This window comes from Phyllobates terribilis, unplaced genomic scaffold (genome assembly GCF_046119375.1).
Source record: "Phyllobates terribilis strain yellow unplaced genomic scaffold, ASM4611937v1 Scaffold_629__1_contigs__length_933511, whole genome shotgun sequence".
NCBI lineage: Eukaryota > Metazoa > Chordata > Amphibia > Anura > Dendrobatidae > Phyllobates > Phyllobates terribilis.
Window position 1 is genome coordinate 553,601 of NW_027363389.1, and position 12,827 is coordinate 566,427.

Sequence of the window (12,827 nt, forward strand, 5' to 3'; positions counted from 1 at the left end):
AAGCAAAATGAACAAAAAACATTGAATTCAATTCTTTCTGATTTTAGAAACTGCATTAAAGAAGGGGTGCACCGGTCCTGGAGATACTGCAATACCAGGTCAATGCGTGGAGTGGACAGAGCAAGCTCTTTTTCCATCTCCCTGTTCTAAAAATCCATTTAATATATGGTCCCCAGATAGGGGACGTATCAGATATTAAACTGATAAGAACAGATTTTTTTTTTAATTTGGCTATCCCCCACATGGGGATAAAAACCGTTTATTTAAAATTTAACAAATTACAGAAATAAAACCATTACATCCACATTACACTTTCGGGACTTCAAAGAAAAATAAAAATTCCATCACAGCAAATTTTACAAGACTTCAAATATTCCATAGGTTAAAAAGCCATTTGCCTGCCAATGTTACATTCTTTTTCCTGTCCAATAAATAGTATATGTACATTTCACTTTTACAAAAGGCTAAAACATCATCTACTGGTAACATTTCATGTTTAAAAACAGCAATATTTCTAGCATTCCAGAGCGCTATCTTGGCACAATTCACTGTCTTCCACGCCATTATTTTTTGGTCCATTGTTGGGCATTCCAGAAGACCATATAACACTGATGCAAAATTAAAGTCCTTGAGGTCCACCATTTTCTCCAGCAGGGGGATTAATCTTCTCCAGAACTCTTTAGCAAAAGCACACGTCCATAAAAGATGCTTCACTGTCTCTTCTTCTTGACAACCTTCTCTTGGGCAGATGGCAGACCTCACAAAACCTCTTCTGTACTGGAATGCCCGGCAAGGAAGACAGTGGTGAGCGCAGCTCCAAGACATGTCTTTCTGTACATTAAAAAGATAAGGGGCGTTAATCATTTTCCATATGTGTACAGTTTTGTCATCATCATAACGTTCAATATCACACAACGTCACATCAGTACTAATTTGTTTGAGTAGTGTCTTGCTGTTACATAGATCCCCTGTCTGTTTCTTATTCAAATTAAAATCAAGAATAATTTTCTTTAAAATCTCATAATGTGCAGGTAGGTTAAAAGCATAAGGAAAGGATAAAACCGTTTCAAACCAACCAAACCTTCTCATGAGAAAACCAGTGTTAAAACGCATAAAATAGGAAAGGTAATTATCTTTAAAAAGGGTTTTAAAACAGAAACAGAAAAAATGTATTAAAAGAAACTTATCTAAAACAGGGAAATCTTTCCCACCTTTAACCTTTGGCTTTGTCACAATTTCTCTTTTGAGTTTCTCCATTTTTGAGCCCCAAAAAAAGGTAAAACATACTTTTGTAATTCGTTTCAACAAATTTGTAGGAGGGGGGAACACCAAACTAAGATATAACAGGATAGGTAATATCACCATTTTTACAATCAGAACTTTACCTTCCATTGACAGCTTTCTCATATTCCACATGCAGATTTTCTGATTAATTTTCTGTGCTGCCGCATCCCAGCTATTAAAACCATTATTAGATTCATTAAAAGAAACACCTAAAATAGTAATGGAATCTGTAACTGCAATTGGTACATCATGTAAACTCATCCCCCCGACATTTAAAATATTACATTTAGTAAGATTAATTTTAAAACCGGAAACTGTACAAAAAGACTGAATTTGGCTTATCGTTTTTTGTATTGAAGGTACATCACATCCAAACACTGCTACATCATCCATATAGCTTACAACTTTAACTTGTAGACCGTTCCCTCCGGGTAAGGGTACTCCACATATTTGCTTATCCCGGCGTATTGTACATAAAAGGGGTTCTATAGCACATATAAAAAGCAGGGGGGACAAAGGGCAACCCTGCTTCACCCCTGATTTTAAAACTACCTCTTTTGTTTTAAAACCATTAACTAAAATCTTACTCGTACAATCATTATAAAAAGCTTTAAGAGACAATAAAAACCCACCCGGAATGCCCATTTTTTCTAAAACTTTAAAAAGATAAAAATGAGACACGCGGTCAAAAGCTTTCTCAAAATCCACCGCTAGGATTGACATCTTTGTCTTTCTGGTTTTTACATCTTCAATACAATCTTTCACCAGGTTTAAATTGTCCCAGATACTACGCCCAGGTACCCCGCATACCTGATTTGCATGAATTACTTTATGTATCACTTTTTTCAACCGATTTGCACAGATCTTAGCCATAATTTTGTAATCACTATTTAAAAGAGTTATCGGCCTCCAGTTTTTAAGATCCGTTTTGTCACCTTTTTTGTATAGTAGTGATACCTCACCTTTCTTCCATGAGTTGAGTAAAACCTTATTATTAAAAACTTCGGAAAACAAATTAAACAAATCATCTTTTAAAATATCATAAAAACTTATATAAAACTCTATGGGGATACCATCAGGGCCCGGCACTTTACCATTTTTAAAACTCTTCATGGTTTCTAAAATCTCTTCCTCACATAGAGGTTGGGATAAAAAACTTTGGGCATCAGCATCTAGGGTGGACTTGATCTCCCCCAGGAAAGTGTGTATTAAATCATGGTCTACAGTTTTTACATTAAAAAGATCATTAAAATAGACATTTACCTTATCCAATATAACGTTGATATTATTATCTCCATCTATGTTATCAATTATTGTTTTCACCTGTTTGTTTTTCTTAAAAAAATACCTGGAACAAGTCTCATCCTCTTCTACGTGTTTTACCTTTGAACGAAAAATCAGTTCTTTTCCTTTTTGTTCCAACCACTTTGAAATTTCTCCTTTAAGACTCAATATATCATTACCTACATCTAGACCATTGTCTTTGAATTTGTACAATGTCTGTAACCTGATATTAAGAAAATTATAGATCTCAAACTTTTCTTTAGCTTTTTGTATGCTTTTCTTTATAAAGAAATCTTTAATGCTTATTTTCATTCTATCCCACCAGGAGCTAAAAGAAATATTGGGGTTTTTCCTTTTTCTACAGTTTACATAAAACTCAATAAAATCCGATAAAATTTGTGGATCTTTTAAAAGGGACACATTCAATTTCCAAGATTTCTTACCACATTTCTTCTTTCCATTAATCCTCACTCTAAAAGATAAAACCTTGTGATCTGAGAGAATATTAGTTAAAACTTCACATTTCACTGGCAGTATTTTTTCTGAACCTAAAACAAAATCTATCCTGGAGCTACATGTAGAATTGCTCCAGGTGAAACCAGCGTCTATAGGGCTATCCTTGTTACATTCTTTATACACATCAGTTAATTTACAATCATTTATAATATTGCTTAACATTCCAGACGTTTTGTCATAATTTCTACTCACGGAACCGGAGCGTCGGCTTTCGCCTTTTAAAATACAATTAAAATCACCTGCCAGGATAAAAGGTTCAGAAATGTTAATAAATAAAGGTAAAATTTCCAGCATATCAGCCCTTTCATTTTTATCAGGTGACCCATAAAAATTTAAAAACTGCCATCTTGTCCCATCAATAAAAGCCTTAACTAAAAGAATACGACCCGGTAAAATATCTTGGATAAAATCAATAGACACATTTCCCTTAAAAAGTATAGCTACCCCGGCTGATCCGGTTGCATTTGATCCAGACCAGACCGATGGACCATGTTTCCACTCTTCCTTATATTTTTTGTAAGAAATCTTATGAGGGATATGACATTCTTGTAAAAAGAAAACAGAAGCTGTAAAACAGGTTAAAAAATGTAAAACAGTAGCTCTTCTGGTCTTGGATCCTATGCCTCTCACATTGAGGGAAACACCACTAATGTCAGCCATCATAACAAATGGTTAGGAAGAAACAAAAACTGGACTTTACCTATCCGATGGACGGATCAGACCACTTGGACTTTCACCAACGCCCTCTTCTGAATCCACCGTTATCAAGGAGTCTTCATCATCGGAGAAGGAACATTCACTTAAATTAAGACCCGACGCTACTGGGGTGTAGCTCGGAAGGATATTGAGAGAAAGGTTACACTGGGTCTCCATAGGCTGACCATTTAGGTCCTCGTCAGGTGGGTCTCCGAGAGGCTCCGCACTCCCCTGCTGACCCGCAGAAGGTCGTAACACAGGGGCAGGCTGCGCACATGGCGGAGCCTCAGAGTCCCCGGAGGCAGCCAGGTTCGGGGCCCCACCTGGGGCAGCAGAGCCCCGGGACCTCGGGATTCCAGAGTCTACACCCCCGTGAGGGGATGTATCCATCTCCTCCCTATTAGCCACCTCCACGGAACCATTCTTTTTCTTATTATGAGACCTCACCAAATGCCACGTACCGCCCTCGCTCTCGTGAGACCCAGTGGGAATTTTGGGCTCGGTGTCAGCCTTTTGGCGCTCTTTTTTGGCCTTACCGACCGCCCCTTTATGATCTTTCTCAGCCTTCCTTTTAGCCTCCTTATGGTCTTTCAGCCAGCTCCTGGGCTCCTGTGAGTTACCTGTGATTGACTCGGAGGGATTGTTACTAGTCGAAGCGCCCTTATCACCTCCCGAGGCTCCAGGTTGTTGTTCCTCCTCCTGAGGGGTGGTCTGATTGGCCCGTCCATTCCCGGATGTCTTGGACTTCTCCTTTTGTTTTTGTTCATCCTCTCTGAACCTGTGAGGGCAAGAAAAATAGAAATGACCAGGTGTCCGACAAAAAGAGCATTTTTTTTCATTTGGGCACTCCTTTGTGTCATGTTCAGTACTGGCACAATTTCTACAAGTGGCACCACAACTATCCTTAGAGTGCCCATAGAGACCACAATACCTACAGAAAAGTGGCATTCCTGAGAAAAAAAAATCCCCATTAGTTTGCCCTATTTTAAATCGAGCTGGAGGAAGTCTCACACCTCCAGGGAATTTAGGGTCTCTTTCACATTTTACTAAAAACTTCCATTTTGAGGTCCAGATGTTAAACTCATTCAACACTTTCCCAATCAATTTCACACTTTTAAAATAAACTGACAAAAAGGAAATAACCTCTGGTGCTGTTATGAAGGGTGAGAAGATTTTCACAACCACCATCTTTACCTCATCCAGGACGTGCTCGATGATCTGAATCCCTTTTAGACCAGGGCTATTTTCTACCGACTTAACTCTGGACAAAACATCTTTGAAAATACCTTCGCCAGTAAAGGTTACATCATAATCTCCACGTCGAGGATAATCCTGGATAGAAAGGATTTCGTTGGTTCTGACGTGGAGCAGTTTCTCAAGCACGTCCTGGACTACATATCCCAGATTCCGCATATCGGAACCACCAGCCGTAAAGCGGACCCTTATGGTGTTCTTAAGCCTCGCATATAGAGGCACGAGGTTGGGGTCAACCTCCATGGTATGGCGCAACAAAATGCAAATTGCAACCGCCTGCAATCTGCGCCTTCAGAGCTTTGAAATAAAGCACCTGAAGGCTGGGGGATCGCTGCCCGTTACCCTAGGACTAATCCCTCTCCCTAATAGCAGCAGGCAGGTGAAGCCCACCGAAGTGGACGATCCTGCCAGGCCAAGGAGAGGGGTACCTGAGTGCCCTTCAACTGAAACCTCCTGCTGTGAAGCACTTGGTCTCAGCCAAAAGGCCGAGAAGCGATAACCAGAATTGGTTTCAAACTACGGAGCCACCCAAGGATCCTGAAAAGTCCATTTGTGGAGATGAGCTCCTGGACTCCCGTTAAGAAGACATGTTGTCAACCTCTAGATCCCTTACATGCCTGCACTTTTCGGCTTGCTGCTGCTGCAATCCACGCGTTTTAGATCTGCATAACTCCACCTCTTTAAACACAGCACCTTCACCCCCTGCTGTTCCCACCCGCCTCAACACCGTTGGAAGGGAGGAGAACCAATTAAGGCGGGGGGTGGGGTGGAACGAGCAGCTGTCTACCCTTAGCAGGAGGGCTCCTGATTACATACCTCTCCTGCTGCTGCTGCTGCTGGCTGTCCAGCAGCAGACTGAAGGTGGCTGCTGCTGTGCACAGGTATATAAAGGCTCAGAGCCTATTATGACACGCGCAGCCAGCGTTCCATTGCCACATTCCATCTACTGCAGGCAGGATACCTGGCTGGCTGAATGTCGCTGAGAAGCTCACAGAGACCGCCATAAGCAACAGTTTAACAGAATGCCACAGACTAATCAACCAAACTTTTTGGGTTGGGTTCTCTTTTATAGTCTGCAGGCATTAAATGAAAGAAGTCAGTGTTCCAGCAGAAGGAGACAACGTTTCAGAAAAGGCATTGTAGCAAACCAAAAAAGAAATTTTAAGCGCAGCAGAGTAACCAGCGCACATACCTGTTAGCTCAGGTGAGTTTAAAAGGCTGCTGTTGATAACAAGGGCATTTGCTAAATAGATGGTGTGTGTGCAACAATATACTGAAAGGTCAATTATATTGTGCAGCTTATCTCACCACCTGTAGTTATTTAGGTGAAAGCTCCAAAATGCTTGCCTAATATGTCTGTTTATCCAAAAGGAAGTAAAAAGGGAGAGCTAGAAAGATAGCATTGCATCACATTACATGGCAATGCAATGCACAGTTGCTGAAGTTGAACCAAAATGAGCTTGTAATCTGGCTTCTGCAACTTTGAACATGAAAAATCCAATGAGGAGAAGAAAAGCAAAGCCAAAGAGTCCATCCCAAAATCCGACAAACAAGCAAAATGAACAAAAAACATTGAATTCAATTCTTTCTGATTTTAGAAACTGCATTAAAGAAGGGGTGCACCGGTCCTGGAGATACTGCAATACCAGGTCAATGCGTGGAGTGGACAGAGCAAGCTCTTTTTCCATCTCCCTGTTCTAAAAATCCATTTAATATATGGTCCCCAGATAGGGGACGTATCAGATATTAAACTGATAAGAACAGATACTACACTTGATCTTAGCCAAAAGGCCGAGAAGCGATAACCAGAATTGGTTTCAAACTACGGAGCCACCCAAGGATCCTGAAAAGTCCATTTGTGGAGATGAGCTCCTGGACTCCCGTTAAGAAGACATGTTGTCAACCTCTAGATCCCTTACATGCCTGCACTTTTCGGCTTGCTGCTGCTGCAATCCACGCGTTTTAGATCTGCATAACTCCACCTCTTTAAACACAGCACCTTCACCCCCTGCTGTTCCCACCCGCCTCAACACCGTTGGAAGGGAGGAGAACCAATTAAGGCGGGGGGTGGGGTGGAACGAGCAGCTGTCTACCCTTAGCAGGAGGGCTCCTGATTACATACCTCTCCTGCTGCTGCTGCTGCTGGCTGTCCAGCAGCAGACTGAAGGTGGCTGCTGCTGTGCACAGGTATATAAAGGCTCAGAGCCTATTATGACACGCGCAGCCAGCGTTCCATTGCCACATTCCATCTACTGCAGGCAGGATACCTGGCTGGCTGAATGTCGCTGAGAAGCTCACAGAGACCGCCATAAGCAACAGTTTAACAGAATGCCACAGACTAATCAACCAAACTTTTTGGGTTGGGTTCTCTTTTATAGTCTGCAGGCATTAAATGAAAGAAGTCAGTGTTCCAGCAGAAGGAGACAACGTTTCAGAAAAGGCATTGTAGCAAACCAAAAAAGAAATTTTAAGCGCAGCAGAGTAACCAGCGCACATACCTGTTAGCTCAGGTGAGTTTAAAAGGCTGCTGTTGATAACAAGGGCATTTGCTAAATAGATGGTGTGTGTGCAACAATATACTGAAAGGTCAATTATATTGTGCAGCTTATCTCACCACCTGTAGTAATTTAGGTGAAAGCTCCAAAATGCTTGCCTAATATGTCTGTTTATCCAAAAGGAAGTAAAAAGGGAGAGCTAGAAAGATAGCATTGCATCACATTACATGGCAATGCAATGCACAGTTGCTGAAGTTGAACCAAAATGAGCTTGTAATCTGGCTTCTGCAACTTTGAACATGAAAAATCCAATGAGGAGAAGAAAAGCAAAGCCAAAGAGTCCATCCCAAAATCCGACAAACAAGCAAAATGAACAAAAAACATTGAATTCAATTCTTTCTGATTTTAGAAACTGCATTAAAGAAGGGGTGCACCGGTCCTGGAGATACTGCAATACCAGGTCAATGCGTGGAGTGGACAGAGCAAGCTCTTTTTCCATCTCCCTGTTCTAAAAATCCATTTAATATATGGTCCCCAGATAGGGGACGTATCAGATATTAAACTGATAAGAACAGATACTACACTTGATCTTAGCCAAAAGGCCGAGAAGCGATAACCAGAATTGGTTTCAAACTACGGAGCCACCCAAGGATCCTGAAAAGTCCATTTGTGGAGATGAGCTCCTGGACTCCCGTTAAGAAGACATGTTGTCAACCTCTAGATCCCTTACATGCCTGCACTTTTCGGCTTGCTGCTGCTGCAATCCACGCGTTTTAGATCTGCATAACTCCACCTCTTTAAACACAGCACCTTCACCCCCTGCTGTTCCCACCCGCCTCAACACCGTTGGAAGGGAGGAGAACCAATTAAGGCGGGGGGTGGGGTGGAACGAGCAGCTGTCTACCCTTAGCAGGAGGGCTCCTGATTACATACCTCTCCTGCTGCTGCTGCTGCTGGCTGTCCAGCAGCAGACTGAAGGTGGCTGCTGCTGTGCACAGGTATATAAAGGCTCAGAGCCTATTATGACACGCGCAGCCAGCGTTCCATTGCCACATTCCATCTACTGCAGGCAGGATACCTGGCTGGCTGAATGTCGCTGAGAAGCTCACCGAGACCGCCATAAGCAACAGTTTAACAGAATGCCACAGACTAATCAACCAAACTTTTTGGGTTGGGTTCTCTTTTATAGTCTGCAGGCATTAAATGAAAGAAGTCAGTGTTCCAGCAGAGGGAGACAACGTTTCAGAAAAGGCATTGTAGCAAACCAAAAAAGAAATTTTAAGCGCAGCAGAGTAACCAGCGCACATACCTGTTAGCTCAGGTGAGTTTAAAAGGCTGCTGTTGATAACAAGGGCATTTGCTAAATAGATGGTGTGTGTGCAACAATATACTGAAAGGTCAATTATATTGTGCAGCTTATCTCACCACCTGTAGTTATTTAGGTGAAAGCTCCAAAATGCTTGCCTAATATGTCTGTTTATCCAAAAGAAAGTAAAAACGGAGAGCTAGAAAGATAGCATTGCATCACATTACATGGCAATGCAATGCACAGTTGCTGAAGTTGAACCAAAATGAGCTTGTAATCTGGCTTCTGCAACTTTGAACATGAAAAATCCAATGAGGAGAAGAAAAGCAAAGCCAAAGAGTCCATCCCAAAATCCGACAAACAAGCAAAATGAACAAAAAACATTGAATTCAATTATTTCTGATTTTAGAAACTGCATTAAAGAAGGAGTGCACCGGTCCTGGAGATACTGCAATACCAGGTCAATGCGTGGAGTGGACAGAGCAAGCTCTTTTTCCATCTCCCTGTTCTAAAAATCCATTTAATATATGGTCCCCAGATAGGGGACGTATCAGATATTAAACTGATAAGAACAGATACTACACTTGATCTTAGCCAAAAGGCCGAGAAGCGATAACCAGAATTGGTTTCAAACTACGGAGCCACTCAAGGATCCTGAAAAGTCCATTTGTGGAGATGAGCTCCTGGACTCCCGTTAAGAAGACATGTTGTCAACCTCTAGATCCCTTACATGCCTGCACTTTTCGGCTTGCTGCTGCTGCAATCCACGCGTTTTAGATCTGCATAACTCCACCTCTTTAAACACAGCACCTTCACCCCCTGCTGTTCCCACCCGCCTCAACACCGTTGGAAGGGAGGAGAACCAATTAAGGCGGGGGGTGGGGTGGAACGAGCAGCTGTCTACCCTTAGCAGGAGGGCTCCTGATTACATACCTCTGCTGCTGCTGCTGCTGCTGGCTGTCCAGCAGCAGACTGAAGGTGGCTGCTGCTGTGCACAGGTATATAAAGGCTCAGAGCCTATTATTACACGCGCAGCCAGCGTTCCATTGCCACATTCCATCTACTGCAGGCAGGATACCTGGCTGGCTGAATGTCGCTGAGAAGCTCACAGAGACCGCCATAAGCAACAGTTTAACAGAATGCCACAGACTAATCAACCAAACTTTTTGGGTTGGGTTCTCTTTTATAGTCTGCAGGCATTAAATGAAAGAAGTCAGTGTTCCAGCAGAAGGAGACAACGTTTCAGAAAAGGCATTGTAGCAAACCAAAAAAGAAATTTTAAGCGCAGCAGAGTAACCAGCGCACATACCTGTTAGCTCAGGTGAGTTTAAAAGGCTGCTGTTGATAACAAGGGCATTTGCTAAATAGATGGTGTGTGTGCAACAATATACTGAAAGGTCAATTATATTGTGCAGCTTATCTCACCACCTGTAGTTATTTAGGTGAAAGCTCCAAAATGCTTGCCTAATATGTCTGTTTATCCAAAAGGAAGTAAAAAGGGAGAGCTAGAAAGATAGCATTGCATCACATTACATGGCAATGCAATGCACAGTTGCTGAAGTTGAACCAAAATGAGCTTGTAATCTGGCTTCTGCAACTTTGAACATGAAAAATCCAATGAGGAGAAGAAAAGCAAAGCCAAAGAGTCCATCCCAAAATCCGACAAACAAGCAAAATGAACAAAAAACATTGAATTCAATTCTTTCTGATTTTAGAAACTGCATTAAAGAAGGGGTGCACCGGTCCTGGAGATACTGCAATACCAGGTCAATGCGTGGAGTGGACAGAGCAAGCTCTTTTTCCATCTCCCTGTTCTAAAAATCCATTTAATATATGGTCCCCAGATAGGGGACGTATCAGATATTAAACTGATAAGAACAGATACTACACTTGATCTTAGCCAAAAGGCCGAGAAGCGATAACCAGAATTGGTTTCAAACTACGGAGCCACCCAAGGATCCTGAAAAGTCCATTTGTGGAGATGAGCTCCTGGACTCCCGTTAAGAAGACATGTTGTCAACCTCTAGATCCCTTACATGCCTGCACTTTTCGGCTTGCTGCTGCTGCAATCCACGCGTTTTAGATCTGCATAACTCCACCTCTTTAAACACAGCACCTTCACCCCCTGCTGTTCCCACCCGCCTCAACACCATTGGAAGGGAGGAGAACCAATTAAGGCGGGGGGTGGGGTGGAACGAGCAGCTGTCTACCCTTAGCAGGAGGGCTCCTGATTACATACCTCTCCTGCTGCTGCTGCTGCTGGCTGTCCAGCAGCAGACTGAAGGTGGCTGCTGCTGTGCACAGGTATATAAAGGCTCAGAGCCTATTATGACACGCGCAGCCAGCGTTCCATTGCCACATTCCATCTACTGCAGGCAGGATACCTGGCTGGCTGAATGTCGCTGAGAAGCTCACAGAGACCGCCATAAGCAACAGTTTAACAGAATGCCACAGACTAATCAACCAAACTTTTTGGGTTGGGTTCTCTTTTATAGTCTGCAGGCATTAAATGAAAGAAGTCAGTGTTCCAGCAGAAGGAGACAACGTTTCAGAAAAGGCATTGTAGCAAACCAAAAAAGAAATTTTAAGCGCAGCAGAGTAACCAGCGCACATACCTGTTAGCTCAGGTGAGTTTAAAAGGCTGCTGTTGATAACAAGGGCATTTGCTAAATAGATGGTGTGTGTGCAACAATATACTGAAAGGTCAATTATATTGTGCAGCTTATCTCACCACCTGTAGTTATTTAGGTGAAAGCTCCAAAATGCTTGCCTAATATGTCTGTTTATCCAAAAGGAAGTAAAAAGGGAGAGCTAGAAAGATAGCATTGCATCACATTACATGGCAATGTAATGCACAGTTGCTGAAGTTGAACCAAAATGAGCTTGTAATCTGGCTTCTGCAACTTTGACCATGAAAAATCCAATGAGGAGAAGAAAAGCAAAGCCAAAGAGTCCATCCCAAAATCCGACAAACAAGCAAAATGAACAAAAAACATTGAATTCAATTCTTTCTGATTTTAGAAACTGCATTAAAGAAGGGGTGCACCGGTCCTGGAGATACTGCAATACCAGGTCAATGCGTGGAGTGGACAGAGCAAGCTCTTTTTCCATCTCCCTGTTCTAAAAATCCATTTAATATATGGTCCCCAGATAGGGGACGTATCAGATATTAAACTGATAAGAACAGATACTACACTTGATCTTAGCCAAAAGGCCGAGAAGCGATAACCAGAATTGGTTTCAAACTACGGAGCCACCCAAGGATCCTGAAAAGTCCATTTGTGGAGATGAGCTCCTGGACTCCCGTTAAGAAGACATGTTGTCAACCTCTAGATCCCTTACATGCCTGCACTTTTCGGCTTGCTGCTGCTGCAATCCACGCGTTTTAGATCTGCATAACTCCACCTCTTTAAACACAGCACCTTCACCCCCTGCTGTTCCCACCCGCCTCAACACCGTTGGAAGGGAGGAGAACCAATTAAGGCGGGGGGTGGGGTGGAACGAGCAGCTGTCTACCCTTAGCAGGAGGGCTCCTGATTACATACCTCTCCTGCTGCTGCTGCTGCTGACTGTCCAGCAGCAGACTGAAGGTGGCTGCTGCTGTGCACAGGTATATAAAGGCTCAGAGCCTATTATGACACGCGCAGCCAGCGTTCCATTGCCACATTCCATCTACTGCAGGCAGGATACCTGGCTGGCTGAATGTCGCTGAGAAGCTCACAGAGACCGCCATAAGCAACAGTTTAACAGAATGCCACAGACTAATCAACCAAACTTTTTGGGTTGGGTTCTCTTTTATAGTCTGCAGGCATTAAATGAAAGAAGTCAGTGTTCCAGCAGAAGGAGACAACGTTTCAGAAAAGGCATTGTAGCAAACCAAAAAAGAAATTTTAAGCGCAGCAGAGTAACCAGCGCACATACCTGTTAGCTCAGGTGAGTTTAAAAGGCTGCTGTTGATAACAAGGGCATTTGCTAAATAGATGGTGTGTGTG

The 12,827-nt window shown here is 42.7% G+C and overlaps 6 non-coding genes across 6 annotated transcripts; all 6 read right to left on the reverse strand.

Annotated features, from left to right (window-relative positions):
• Nucleotides 1–61: 61 nt before the first annotated feature.
• LOC141234077 (U2 spliceosomal RNA) lies at nucleotides 62–259 on the reverse strand. Its single transcript, XR_012300093.1, has one exon. It is a non-coding gene; the product is annotated as a U2 spliceosomal RNA (small nuclear RNA).
• Nucleotides 260–6,646: 6,387 nt separating this feature from the next.
• LOC141233817 (U2 spliceosomal RNA) lies at nucleotides 6,647–6,837 on the reverse strand. Its single transcript, XR_012299846.1, has one exon. It is a non-coding gene; the product is annotated as a U2 spliceosomal RNA (small nuclear RNA).
• Nucleotides 6,838–7,952: 1,115 nt separating this feature from the next.
• Nucleotides 7,953–8,143, reverse strand: LOC141233818 (U2 spliceosomal RNA). The gene has a single exon (XR_012299847.1). It is a non-coding gene; the product is annotated as a U2 spliceosomal RNA (small nuclear RNA).
• Nucleotides 8,144–9,258: 1,115 nt separating this feature from the next.
• On the reverse strand, nucleotides 9,259–9,449 carry LOC141233987 (U2 spliceosomal RNA). Its single transcript, XR_012300011.1, has one exon. It is a non-coding gene; the product is annotated as a U2 spliceosomal RNA (small nuclear RNA).
• A 1,115-nt stretch (nucleotides 9,450–10,564) lies between these two features.
• LOC141233819 (U2 spliceosomal RNA) lies at nucleotides 10,565–10,755 on the reverse strand. Its single transcript, XR_012299848.1, has one exon. It is a non-coding gene; the product is annotated as a U2 spliceosomal RNA (small nuclear RNA).
• Nucleotides 10,756–11,870: 1,115 nt separating this feature from the next.
• LOC141233821 (U2 spliceosomal RNA) lies at nucleotides 11,871–12,061 on the reverse strand. The gene has a single exon (XR_012299850.1). It is a non-coding gene; the product is annotated as a U2 spliceosomal RNA (small nuclear RNA).
• Nucleotides 12,062–12,827: the final 766 nt, after the last annotated feature.